The sequence below is a fragment of the Pongo abelii genome, chromosome 19, assembly GCF_028885655.2.
Source record: "Pongo abelii isolate AG06213 chromosome 19, NHGRI_mPonAbe1-v2.0_pri, whole genome shotgun sequence".
Classification (NCBI taxonomy): Eukaryota; Metazoa; Chordata; class Mammalia; order Primates; family Hominidae; genus Pongo; species Pongo abelii.
Genome location: NC_072004.2, coordinates 94,633,182 through 94,645,485, shown reverse-complemented (window position 1 = coordinate 94,645,485; position 12,304 = coordinate 94,633,182).

Genomic DNA, 12,304 nt, shown 5'->3' with positions numbered 1-12,304 from the left:
AGGCTGCTGCTTGGTGAAGTTTCCAGTAATCCACCGTCACCCACTCTGATTCATCTGGTTTTTGTAGGGTTCTGTTTTGTAGGTGAATTGAACAAGGATAGGATGGGGACCTCATCCTTGCTTCCTTTAAGTATTTGATGGTGGATATAATTTTTGCAAGTTCCCTGGGGTGTACTGTTTTTTCTGATTTCTTGTCTTAGCTGGGGGTTAGGGAGGTTTTATAGGCTCCCATTTGGCACTCCTACGTCAGGGAACTCATATTCAGGTTATGCTAGATGCTAAGTGTAGCCATCCAAATGCAGACTCAGAGAACAGAGAACAAACCACAGGATGGGTCCATGAGCCTGATAGACCTGCTGTAAGATGGATGTGGTTCAGGATGTCATATATCCCTGAGTTTCCGTGGACCCCCACTCTAACTGGCAGAAATGATGGTGTTTTCATTTCACAGGTATCCGTGTCTGCTCTAACCATGTATCCTGCTGCCTGCAAAACTTCTGCTAGTCCCCTTCCCCAGGACACAGGTTCTCTAGCAAGTATCCACAGGTCCATCTGGGGAAGGATGGGGATGCTATCATTATAAATATTGCAGTGCATTCCTAAGACTTACCTGGTCTCCCTTCCACCAGTGAGCTCTGACCGGAGAACTGCCTTAGACCTGGAACTGGATATGGTACTGCAGTTTCCCGTTGTGATGACTGAGGAGTCCTCTGCTCTCTAGCTCTTGATTTTTTTCTGGCTATACAAGTCAAGCAATACCCTAGTTGGCCACCCATCCATTTCATCCCCAGGAACACCATGGCTTATTAGCCGCAGACTTGTGTAGTTCAAAGCACGCTGGTCATCTCCAAAGCCTGGCTGACCACAGTGGTTTTTAATTCCAACCTGCTTCTGATGGTTAAATGCAACTATCTGGCCCCTGCTATTCTGGAATCTTCTCATCCTCACGGATACTAAGGAGCCCAGTTAGTAGCAGCATCTCCTAATGGCAACCCTAAGTGAAGGCACTCACCACAAAGCTTTCCAAATGCCTCAGCGGTCCCCCACCCCAGAATTGCATTTCTTATTGCCTTAGTGGAGGGAATGTCTCCCGTACCCTTCTGGGACACAGAGTCATCTAGTGGGTTCTCTGTTCATAGCATCTGGGGCCTTCTGACCCCTTCTTTAATACTCCACCAAAGTAGTTCCAGCGCCTCTACCTCGTTGACTGAACGCTGTCAGTATGTGTGTGCTTCAAGGAGCTGTTCATTGGACTGGTACGCGTGTCCTTTCTAGGATATTAAGCCTCGAGTCATGAGAAGTTACTTTCATGTCAGTAATCTCTCCTCTGTTCAGACTTACATTCTGCCCCAACCCCACCCGCACCCCCTGCCCCCCGGCACCCGCTGGTGTGTACCCGCTCCCCAGCGCCCGCTGGTGTGTGTCCGCTCCCCGGCGCCTACTGGTGTGTACCCGCTCCCCGGCGCCCGCTGGTGTGTGTCCACTCCCCGGCGCCCACTGGTGTGTATCCACTGGGTCTTGGAGCTCTTTGGGTGTGTGGCTGTTTTCCTCCTGAGCTGGGGCTGTTGCCCCCTTGGCCTGTGCTGAACCCCAACTCTAGCTATTGCTGTCATAGCAGTAGGGGAAGTAGGGGCAGCTCTCAGTGGGGGACAAGTGTTATCTCGTGAGAAAATTTCTCAGTTGACGTCTTTGCTGGTTCTCCAGGTGAGAAAAGTCTACTTTCTCTTAGCAAGGATGGAAGGGGCCACTTCCACCAGCCCAGAGCATTCAGGGAATTTAGGGGTGCAAAGTTCTCAGGCTCATCCACACAAATGTTCTCATCCCAGGGTCTCATTCTTTCCTACGGTGCTTGGACTTCGTCAGGGGAGAAGTGCCATGTCCGTGGGTTCAGGCTCCTTGGTGACTCTGATTGGTGTCAATTGTAATTGGTACAATTGGTGTACAATTGGTACACCAAAAAGTAATTGGTGACAATTACTTCCTGGGCTTTAGGAGACAAAGGTCTAGTTACATATTTCCATGAAGGCCAGGGGCTCTGTGTTGACAGTCAGCTAGCTTGAGATAGTTGTTTTCCTTTTTCAAAGCTTCTAAGTCCATTAATAAATCCAACCACCCCCACAGTCCTTACACGCCCCCTCACCCTCAAACCACTGCCACAAGAACAGCAAAGCCAGATGCTTCACATCCACCTGCCTCTCTTCCCCATCCTCCGCCAGTGAGGGTCTATGTAATCACAGTGCTCCCACAGGCCGGGGTTGTCACAGCCCCATCTGTCACCAGCAGCGTGGTCCTTAGCAATGTCTGGCTCCACTCCAGAATCCTATCCCGAGGGGCCACTTTCTAGGCATCTTAGGAACAAACTGCCTTAGCTTGGGAGCCCCCAAAATCCAGGCCCCGAGAGAAGTGCTCGCATGCAGGCAGCATATTTTGGGACGTGCACAGGAGGGAGGGGCACTAGGGAGAGTAAAATAGGGAAAGGAGAAGGAATCCAAGGGTGTGTTACTGAGCTGAGACTACTGTGGGCGCTGGGGGCTTAGTCCCTCGGGGCTCCATGAATGGCTTATTCACCAGGTCCTCTCCCCATCCAGCCAAGGACTGCCCCACACAGCAGTATTAACGCCTTTGCACCGCCAGGCATGGTAGTGCATCTGCATGGCTGAGTGTGCTCCACGGGGGTCCCACATGGCAGTAACAGAAGAGCCCCAGGGCAGGCAGTGCTGTGCAGCGTGTTAGGGCGAGGGGCTGTTGGATCACAGCTGTGTGCTCTGACACCCACAGCCAAGGCTGGAATAAAAGAGCAGGAGGGAGGTGGGACTGGGGTGGTGTCTGCTGTGTGGGCTCAAGCCAGGCGATCTGGGGCAAGCCCCTGGACTGGGCCTCACTCTTCCCGGGTGTAACACTGACATAGTCATAACCGTCCCATGGGGTTGTTGTAAGAATTTGTGAGATGGTGTCGGTGAAATTTTCGTAAGCTGTATGGCTCTGTGCTTGTATAAGGGATTGCTCCCAGCACCCCTAGCAGTGGCAGACTCTACCAGGATACAGAGGAGTGAGTGGTCTGCCGTGAGCACAGGGGGAGCTTTCAGGGGCTGGGGAAACAGAGTCATCTGTTATTATACATGGCCCCACATGGCCCCAAAGTTACCCGGGTCTGCCTCTCCTGCCAATCCCACTGTTTCCAGGCTCCTTCCGTTTTGCTGTGGATAAGAGGCCCCTGTAGATGATACAGCGGGATGGAGCACAGTCCAGCTCAGATGCAGGGATCACACCACACCCCGGGGTGTCTTCCTCCAGAGCCCTCCTTTCCTGGGCCCTCCCTACTCTACCCCCCATGCTGGGGAAGCCTGTCAGTGCACCCAGGGGACCGAAGGCATTCTCCTGGTAATGACTGCTGAGATTCCAGAGATGTGTGTCAGCACCCCGGGACTGTGACAGCTCTGAGTGAAGCCGGCAGGAGGAGGAGGATGAGACAGTAATGTAGAGAGAAGGTGGTGTCAGCATGAAGCTAAGCATTTGGGTTCTCCTGCAGGGGCGGAGACGCAGAGAGAGGAGGCCTGAAAGTAGAAGGCAACTTTTCAAGAAGTTTGCCCAAGTCTGCCCCAGGCTCTTCGTCAATCTCCCCCAGCCTCCAGTGGAGTCAGGGAAGTGTGGAGGAGAGAAAGCACGTGGGAAGGGGTGAAGACAGAGAAGGCAGGGGGTGCTATGAGTGAGCTTGGCACTGGGTGGGCATGGGGGCCGTGGGCCACCTCCACCACCTCCGAGTGGCAGGAGTGTTATGATTGCAGAAGATGTGATACACCTGTCAGAAGCACTTTCCATGGTCCAGAAAATACAAAGAGAGAGAAGAGAAATCGTGAACAGTCCCCTCCTGAGAGGATGGACAGAAATCATGAATGCCCCAGGGTTAGGAGGAAAATGCTGGAAGAAAGGAAGGTTCAGGACCAGGAACTGCAGCCCAGGCAGACTTGAGAAGCCCGGGAGGGCTCCCTAGCCCTGGAAAGCCCTCTCTGAGCTCACAGCAGGCCACCTGCTTCTCGGTATTCTGGCAGAGAGTCTGCCACTGCCGGGGGTGCTGGGAGCAAAACATCCTCTGATTTCCCTCCCTCCCCTCTCCCACCCAGGTCACCCCCCACCCTCCCTTTTTAAAGTATTCAGAATTCCCTCTCTTAGCCCATTACTTTCTGAGCCAAGAAGTGTAGATCTATTCCAACCTGGAGACCAGGAGAGAGCAGCCCAGGGGGAGGAGGGACCCTGTGTGTCAGGGCAATGCTGCAGCCTCTGGTGTGGATCCGGTTACAGCTCCATCGGATCCGGATGATTTGATGCACCTCTTTTTGTTGTTGTTGTAGTTGTTGTTGTTAAGAAGTGATGCCTAAAAGGACACACAAGGAGGGGGTGGGAAGAGAGGAGAGAAGGAGTCGTGGGGAGAACACAGACATGTGGGAATGGCTGAGGCAGGGGCTGAGGGCAGTGAAGGGTTGGGAAGGACAGGCTCATATTGAGGGAATTGGGGCTGGCCAGGCCCAGCTGCCCGCCGCACACAGAGACAAGGACGCAGGAGAGGGTGAAAGGCTGGGTGGATTTCTTCTGCCTTGGCCTCCCAGATATGGCCTAAGGAGGGGACTTGTCACTACATCAGGTAGGAGGGACCAGGGGTCCAGACGCATCCTCCATCAGTTTTGTGGATTTTTCCCCTCCCCAGCAAAGCTGTACCCTCAGTGCAAAGTTCTCGTTTGCTTTTATTATTGAGTTCACGTCAGGGTTCCTGGCAGCCCAGCAGAGCTCTCCTGGCATCTCAACTCCCCAGAGATGTGACCTGAGACACCTCATGGCCCAACCCGCCAAGGCCCTCCCTGAACAGCCCTCCTCTGGCGCTGCAAGGAGCCAGGTGGTGTGGGGTCCCTGGCTTCTGCTCGGCCACCGCGGTCCCTCCGGCTGCACCTGTGCTCCTCTTGGCTCTGTGCTGAGGCCACTCCTGTCTTGTGACTCTGTCTGTGGGGCTGGTTTCTTCTTTTTCTTATATTTGCTCTTAGACTAGGCAGGGCACCTGAGTGACAGCTGGTGGCCCCCGTGCCTGCTGCCTGATCATGAGGCTTTAGCTTTCCCTGGAGCCCCACCTTCTGACTCCCTGGGAGTGGCTGTGGTGAAGAAGGTTTGTCCAGCAGCTTGGGCACAGGCCACCTTGTTGATGATCTGTACACTCGGCTTTGCCATCTGTCATCTCATTGGGCCTTGGGAAGTACTTAGGGAGGGTACTTTTCTCCCAATTTTGTTGTTGTTGTTGTTGTTGTTTTTGAGACGGAGTCTCTCTCTGTCACCCAGGCTGAAGTACAGTGACACAATATCGGCTCACTGCAACCTCCGCCTTCCGGGTTCAAGTGATCTCCTGCCTCAGCCTCCCAAGTACCTGGGATTACAGGCATGTGCCACCACACCCAGCTAATTTTTTTGTACTTTTGGTAGAGACGGAGTTTCGCCATGTTGGCCAGGCTGGTCTTGAACTCCCGACTTCCGGTGATCCACCCACCTTGGCCTCCCAAAGTGCTGGGACTACAGGCGTGAGCCACTGCGCCTGGCCCTTTTCTCCCCATTTTATAGATAAGGAAACTGAGATGTGGGAAGCTTTAGAGCAGGACTGTAGAATAGACACTCTCCTGACACAGACTGGAGCATCAGGGTGGGTTTGTTCAGCATGCTTCAGAAATCCTACAGCAGCAACGTCTTATATCTGTGTCCATATGGTCACCAGGAGCCACATGTGACTCTTGGAAATGCGGCTCACGCAACAAAGGGACTGAGCCTCACTTTTATTGAAGTTTAATTAAAGCTTTGGGGACTTCTTTGAGAGCATATCTAATTACTTCTTGAACTGGGACCAAACCAGTGTGCTCTAGGTCATCTGTTCCCACCACAAAGGTCATTGGCGGCCCTAAGTCTGTGACTGGGTTCAGGCCATCCAGGTGGCTGGCCTTCTCCTCTTCCTCAAGTCCCACCTGGGCTGATTTCCCCCGCTGAGAGACCCCCAAGATCTGCAACTCCTGCAGTAGGGTGGTGGGCAGAGGGTCGGAGGCTCCTGGGAATGCTCCCTCCTCTGAGTCTGACCCTCCCACCTGCTGGAAGAAGAAGGGCAGGATGAATGAGAGCCAGGAGGTGCCGTGCAGGTGTGAAATCCACCGGAAGGGGCTGGTGGGTGGTGCTGCCGAGGGTGGGGGGCTAGGGAGGTCTTTTCTGAAAGGCCCTTTACATTCTCAGAAGGCAGAGTGAGCCAGCCAGAGTGTACCTTCCCATCCCCATCCTATGACCACAGCTGCACCCTTTGCTGTGCAGCTTTCACTCCATGGAGACAGCCCCCACTTCCTTCCCACTGTTTTCTGGGTCTCCTCCCTCTCTCCCTAAAAACCAGTTCTCAGTCAACAGCCTCACAACTGAGTTACAGACAATGTTCAGCCTCACAAACTCAGCATCTTTGCAGGAGATAATTTGTATTTTAACCACTGGGAAGCAGTAGAATCAGGCATCAAAAAGCTCGGCCGGGTGCACTGGCTCACACCTGTAATCCCAGCACTTTGGGAGGCCAAGGTGAGTGGATCACCTGAGGTCAGGAGTTCGAGACCAGCCTGGCCAACATGGTGAAACCCCATCTCTACCAAAAGTACAAAAAAATTAGCTGGGTGTGGTGGCATGTGCCTGTAATCCCAGCTACTTGGGAAGCTGAGGCAGGAGAATCACTTGAACCCGGAAGGTGGAGGTTGCAACGAGCCTAGATCATGCCACTACACTCCAGACTGAGTGACAGAGCAAGATTCCACCTTAAAAAGAAAGAGAGAGAGAGAGAAAGTTCAAAAGCAGGGAGGCTTCTCACATCTCTAAAAATCCTATCAGAGTGACCAGTGGCATGGGCAATACATCCTGGAAAGTCTGTGAACTTCTCCAAGCCTCAGTCTCCAGCTGTACCCATCTGTCCCACAGGCTTGAGTGAGGCATGCTGAGGTGACATTTGTGAACTTTCTCCATGAGCTGGCAGGTGGGACACAGATGCCAGAGTTCCACTGTCACCTTAGCACTGAGTCCTGTGAGAGCTGGAAAGACATCCCCTGAGTCACCATTGCCAGGTGCAGGCTGTCCTTCCTGTCCGCACCTGTGCCTGCAAAGTCGTCTCATGTGGGATGGAGAAGTGCAGGGCAGGGGCGAGGGCAGAGGGCTGGCCAGAGGCGGTGGTCATCCATGAGTTCCCTTTCTGGTCTGGTCCAGTGTTGAGGATGGTCCAGTGATGCAACCATAGCACTTCCGGGATGACAGCCCACCCCACACTCTGCTGACGCAGACAGAGGCACTCGGGGTGGATTCATTCGGCATGCTTAGGAAATCAGAAGCATGCACCACAGTCACAGATAGATGTTGTCTTGGTTGCCTGGTGCAGGGCGGACCCCCTTCCATGCCGGGAGTCCGGGGAGGTGAGGAAGGGCACAGAGACTCAGGCTTTTCTTTGGGTTTCCGGCTCCCTGCTTGCCTGTAGTTTGGGAGGTTAGATTGGTGTTTTCTCTGTCCCTCCCTGCCGTACAAAGGGGAATGGAGTGGCATAAGGAGGAGCTGCCCAGCTAGACACAAGCCCCGGCCATCTGCAGCCCTGGCTGCGTGGAAGATGTATCTGTAGAAAGAAATGTCTGTTTTCTGGGCTGGGGCGGTGGCTCACGCCTGTAATCCCAGCACTTTGGGAGGCCGAGGTGGGCAGATCACTTGAGGTGAGGAGTTTGAGACCAGCCTGGCCAACGTGGTGAAACCCCGTCTCTACTAAAAATACAAAAAAAAATTAGCAGGGTGTTGTGCCACACACCTGTAATCCCAGCTACTCGGGAGGCTGAGGCAGGAGAATCGCTTGAACCCGGGAGGCGGAGGTTGCGGTGAGCCGAGATCGTGCCACTGCACTCCAGCCTGGGCGACAGAGTGAGACTCTGTCTCAAAAAAAAAAAAAAAGAAAGAAAGAAAGAAAAGAAATATCTGTTTCCTGGTTTGTCCCAGAGAAAAGAGTGCAGTGAATGGCAGCGTGGAGGGGAGGCAGAGAGTGACAGAGAGATAGATGCACACACAAAGAAAGATGCAGCGGGAGACACAGAGAAGAGAGAAACAGAGAACAGCATGTGGACAGCCCCAAGGGAGGGCTGCATGTGGGGATGCTTCTTATCTCTGCGCCTGGCTTCCTGGGGAGAATCACAGCTCACAGGAACCGGTGCGCCCCCTTCCATTTTACCCACCCATGCCCAGCCACCCACATGAGCACAGCCTTAAAACAACACGCAAGGAGCTGCCACCATTCCTCCTGGGCAGATACCAAGCAGCCCCAGTGCCTACGGCTTCCCTCTTAGTGGGTGTCAGTCCACCCGGGGTGCTGGGGGGCAGTGCAGAGAGGTGGTCTGTGGCTGGTTTCCACTTGGCGGGCCCCAGTACACTTCTACGGCACGCCCCTCACCACACCAATGTGAGTTCTGAGAATGCAAACCAGTTTGAGCATAAGCCAGAACAAACAGTAATTAGGAAGGTAAACCCGATGTGAAAATAAGCATAATGCATTCCTAATTCAAATAAGAATTATTTGTAGACTCTCTGCTCTTTCTGAATTATCAGTGGAACGTTCTACTCCATTTGCATAGATAATTGAGAGTTAACTGTACTTTCTGTACCAAGGCCTGGGAGATGAGCAGGGCAAGTGCAGTCCATCCGGGTGAAGAGAAAGGAAATTTCATCGGCGGTCTCATCTGGACACTGCAGAGAGAAGGGACCTAGAACAAAACCTGGCACTTGGGGACACTCAATAAGTATTTGTTGAATTAATTACCATGATTTATTGAACAGCTACTATGTGCCAGCTGGTTTGTATATGACATGTTTTTGAATCCCCACAAGGTATTGTGGGAACTCGATACTGAGAGAGGTACTGCCGTCCCATTCTTATAGACGCAGACACCAACACTGGAGATGTTTAGTTGCTCGCTCAGAGTCCCACGGGTGGTCAGGGACAGAGATGGGCTGGACTCCAGGTCTGTGACTCCCAGGCTGGAGTGGGCCCCACTTTCTGCTGGAGGAGGGTGTGGGAAACAGCTGTGGCTGGGTGTGTGGTAGAAGGTAGGAGATACGGGACTACAGTCTTCTTAGGAGCTCAAGATAATCCAAGCTCCACTCTGCTTCTGTTCCTCCAGTAGAAGGGGGCAATGACTCTGACCCCATGTCCTGGCCTCCACTTCCCATCTTGGGACACTCCTCTACCCTGGGTTTCAGCTTCTCCATCCGACGAGATGGGAAGAATAATATTTACCCTCCTACTTCATTCTCTCTGCCTTCAGAGAAGGCTAGGGTGGAGCATGAGGCTGAGGGTGCTCTGGGTGCCTGAGATCCGATCTATCCAAGGCATTCTGATGATGATAATTATCGCCATGTCCCGTTTCACTGGAATGGCATTTCCGAGTCCTCTCCTTCTACCTTGGAGAGAAAAATCAATAAGCTCACCCAGGAGCCAAATGCAAGCGAGTGCAGCCGCATGGGAGCTGGCCGCTGGGACACTTTCTCCTAGCGCAGGTCGCAGGTTAGGAAGCAGAAGTATTTGCCTGCGAGCTCATCCCCAAACCCCAAAACAGAGTGCTGGTTTCCTGGTGCTGTCCTGTCGTGGGGGAGGGAGCACAGAAGGAAAGCCACCTCCGCCACCCCACCACGGGCCTCAGCAGACACTCTGTGCCTGCACGGCTGCAATGGTAGGATAAAATAAGGAGGCCCCAGTCTCAGATATCAGGATAAAGCAAATAGAAACCAAGAAACACAGACTGAAATGGAGCAGACCCTGTTGCTGGGTGTCTGTGTTTGGGGATGGGGAGATCAGGGCAGGCTTCCTGCCCACACAGGCTTGCGTGCGGCCTTACTCTAAGAAGAGACCCAGCTGGCTTTGCATTTTGCATTTCTTCTTCTTCTTTTTTTTTTGAAGATGGAGTCTCACTCTGTCACCCAAGCTGGAGTGCAGTGGTGGAACGTCAGCTCACTGCAACCTCTGCCTCCTGGGTTCAAGTGATTGTCGTGTCTCAGCCTCCTGAGTAGCTGGGACTGCACATACAAGAGCCACCACCATGCCCAGCTTATTTTTTGTATTTTTAGTAGAAACAGGGTTTCACCATGTTGACCAGGCTGGTCTCAAACTCCTGACCTCAGGTGATCCACCCGCCTCAGCCTCCCAAAGTGCTGGGATTACAGGCATGAGCCACGGCACCCGGCCTGCATTTCGTCTTGAGAGGCTACCCATGGCCAGGCACTGCACAGGCAATGGGGATGATAGTGAGCTGATGTCGGTGGGGCTGAGTGGAAAGACATCTGCCTATGCTCTAGACCAGAGCTGCCCAATAGAAGCATAATGCAGGCCACACGTGGAAATGCTTAACTCTTCAGCACCCACACTGAGAAAGTAAAACAAACAAACAAAACTGGGGGTACTCATTTTAATTATACGCTTTATGTAACCCAATATACCTGATATATGATCATTTTGACATGTAATCTAGATACAAACTATTTTTTCACTCTTTTTATGGTCCCAAGTCATCAAAATCCCATGTGCATTTCACACACACACACACACACACACACACACACACACAGGGAGTGTCTCAATTAGAACCAACCGTGTTTTAGCTCTGAATGCCCACATGTGGCCCCTGGCCCCTGCACTCAACAGCACCAGGTCTACACAAAACTCTTGAAGAACCAGGAAGCAGTTTTTTTTGTTTTTTTTTCTTTTGAGACAGACTCTCACTCTGTCACCCAGGCTAGAGTACAGTGGCTGGCGCAATCTCAGCTCACTGCAACCTCTGCCTCCCAAGTTCAAGCAATTCTCCTGCCTCAGCTTCCCCGGTAGCTGGGACTACAGGCATGCCCACCATGCCTGGCTAATTTTTGTTTGTTTTTTTTTTTTTTTTTTGTGAGATGGAGTCTCGCTCTGTCGCCCAGGCTGGAGTGCAGTGGCGCGATCTCGGCTCACTGCAAGCTCCGCCTTCAGGTCCACGCCAATCTCCTGCCTCAGCCTCCTGAGTAGCTGGGACTACAGTCGCCCGCCACCATGCCCGGCTAATTTTTTGTATTTTTGGTAGAGGCGGGTTTTCACCGTGTTAGCCAGGATGGTCTTGATCTCCTGACCTTGTGATCCTCCCGCCTCAGCCTCCCAAAGTGCTGGGATTACAGGCGTGAGCCACCGCACCTGGCCAATTTTTGTATTTTTAGTAGAGACGGGGTTTCACCATGTTGGCCAGGCTGGTCTTGAACTTCTGACCTCAAGTGATCCACCCGCCTCAGCCTCCCAAAGTGCTGGGATTACAGGTGTGAGCCACTGCACCTGGCTTCCAGGAGGCAGTTTGTACCTAGATTCCTGGCAGAACTCCCTTGCTCGGAATCTGGGCTCCCTTATCACAGACTCCTGCTCCACCTCTCAGCCACTAAGACCCTAAAGAGCTGCGGAGGAGATCAGAGGCAAAGTCCATTTCTACCACAGCAGCTGTGGGAGCAAGGACAGCGCCATGTGAAAGGAGAGCAGCATCGGTGTCTTCATGACGAAATCATCTCTGTTTTTTTACCAAAATTTTCTCCCAAGGGAAATGAACCCACAGGGCAGGGAGAACATCAGGGTGTCGGTGCTGCCTTCGTTCTGGCTCCATCTGCACCACAGTGGGCCTTCCCTCTGCTGATGATGACCTGGCCTTCCTCCCTTCATGCTCTCCCACTCCCACCTCCTCCACCATCAGGCCTGCTCCCCTAGCCCGGAACACCTACCTCCCCCAGTGGTTTCCAGCCACCTTCCTGTGGGCCAGCATAAGTGATTCTCCTTCTAAATTGTCTCCCAATAGGCAATGAGCAGACCACTTTTTCCTCTAGGGAAGAACTTGGCCAACTCAAGGCTCCATTGACCCTTTCCACAGCATTTACTCTTAAAAACACAATTCCAATACAGTAAAGATTCTAGTCTTCCCAGCGTGGATTTCCAATTACCCACACTCAGCCAAGTGGCAGCCACTTCATTATAATTCTGTAATTGCCATATAGAATTCCCATAAATTTGCCGTTAATTTTTAACCACTGCATCCTTCTCTTAGAAAGTGTAGCAATAATTTGAAAATCCATAGACAATATTTTTAAGTGGATAGAGGCAGAGCAAGGGGAATAAATCCAATGGGGCTGGGTTTAGAGAAAATCCTAATAAAACAGCAGTAGAGGGTTGGCGTGGGGAGGTGAGTATGGGGCTTCCTCCAACTTTGATGCAAACATTTCTTCCTAATAT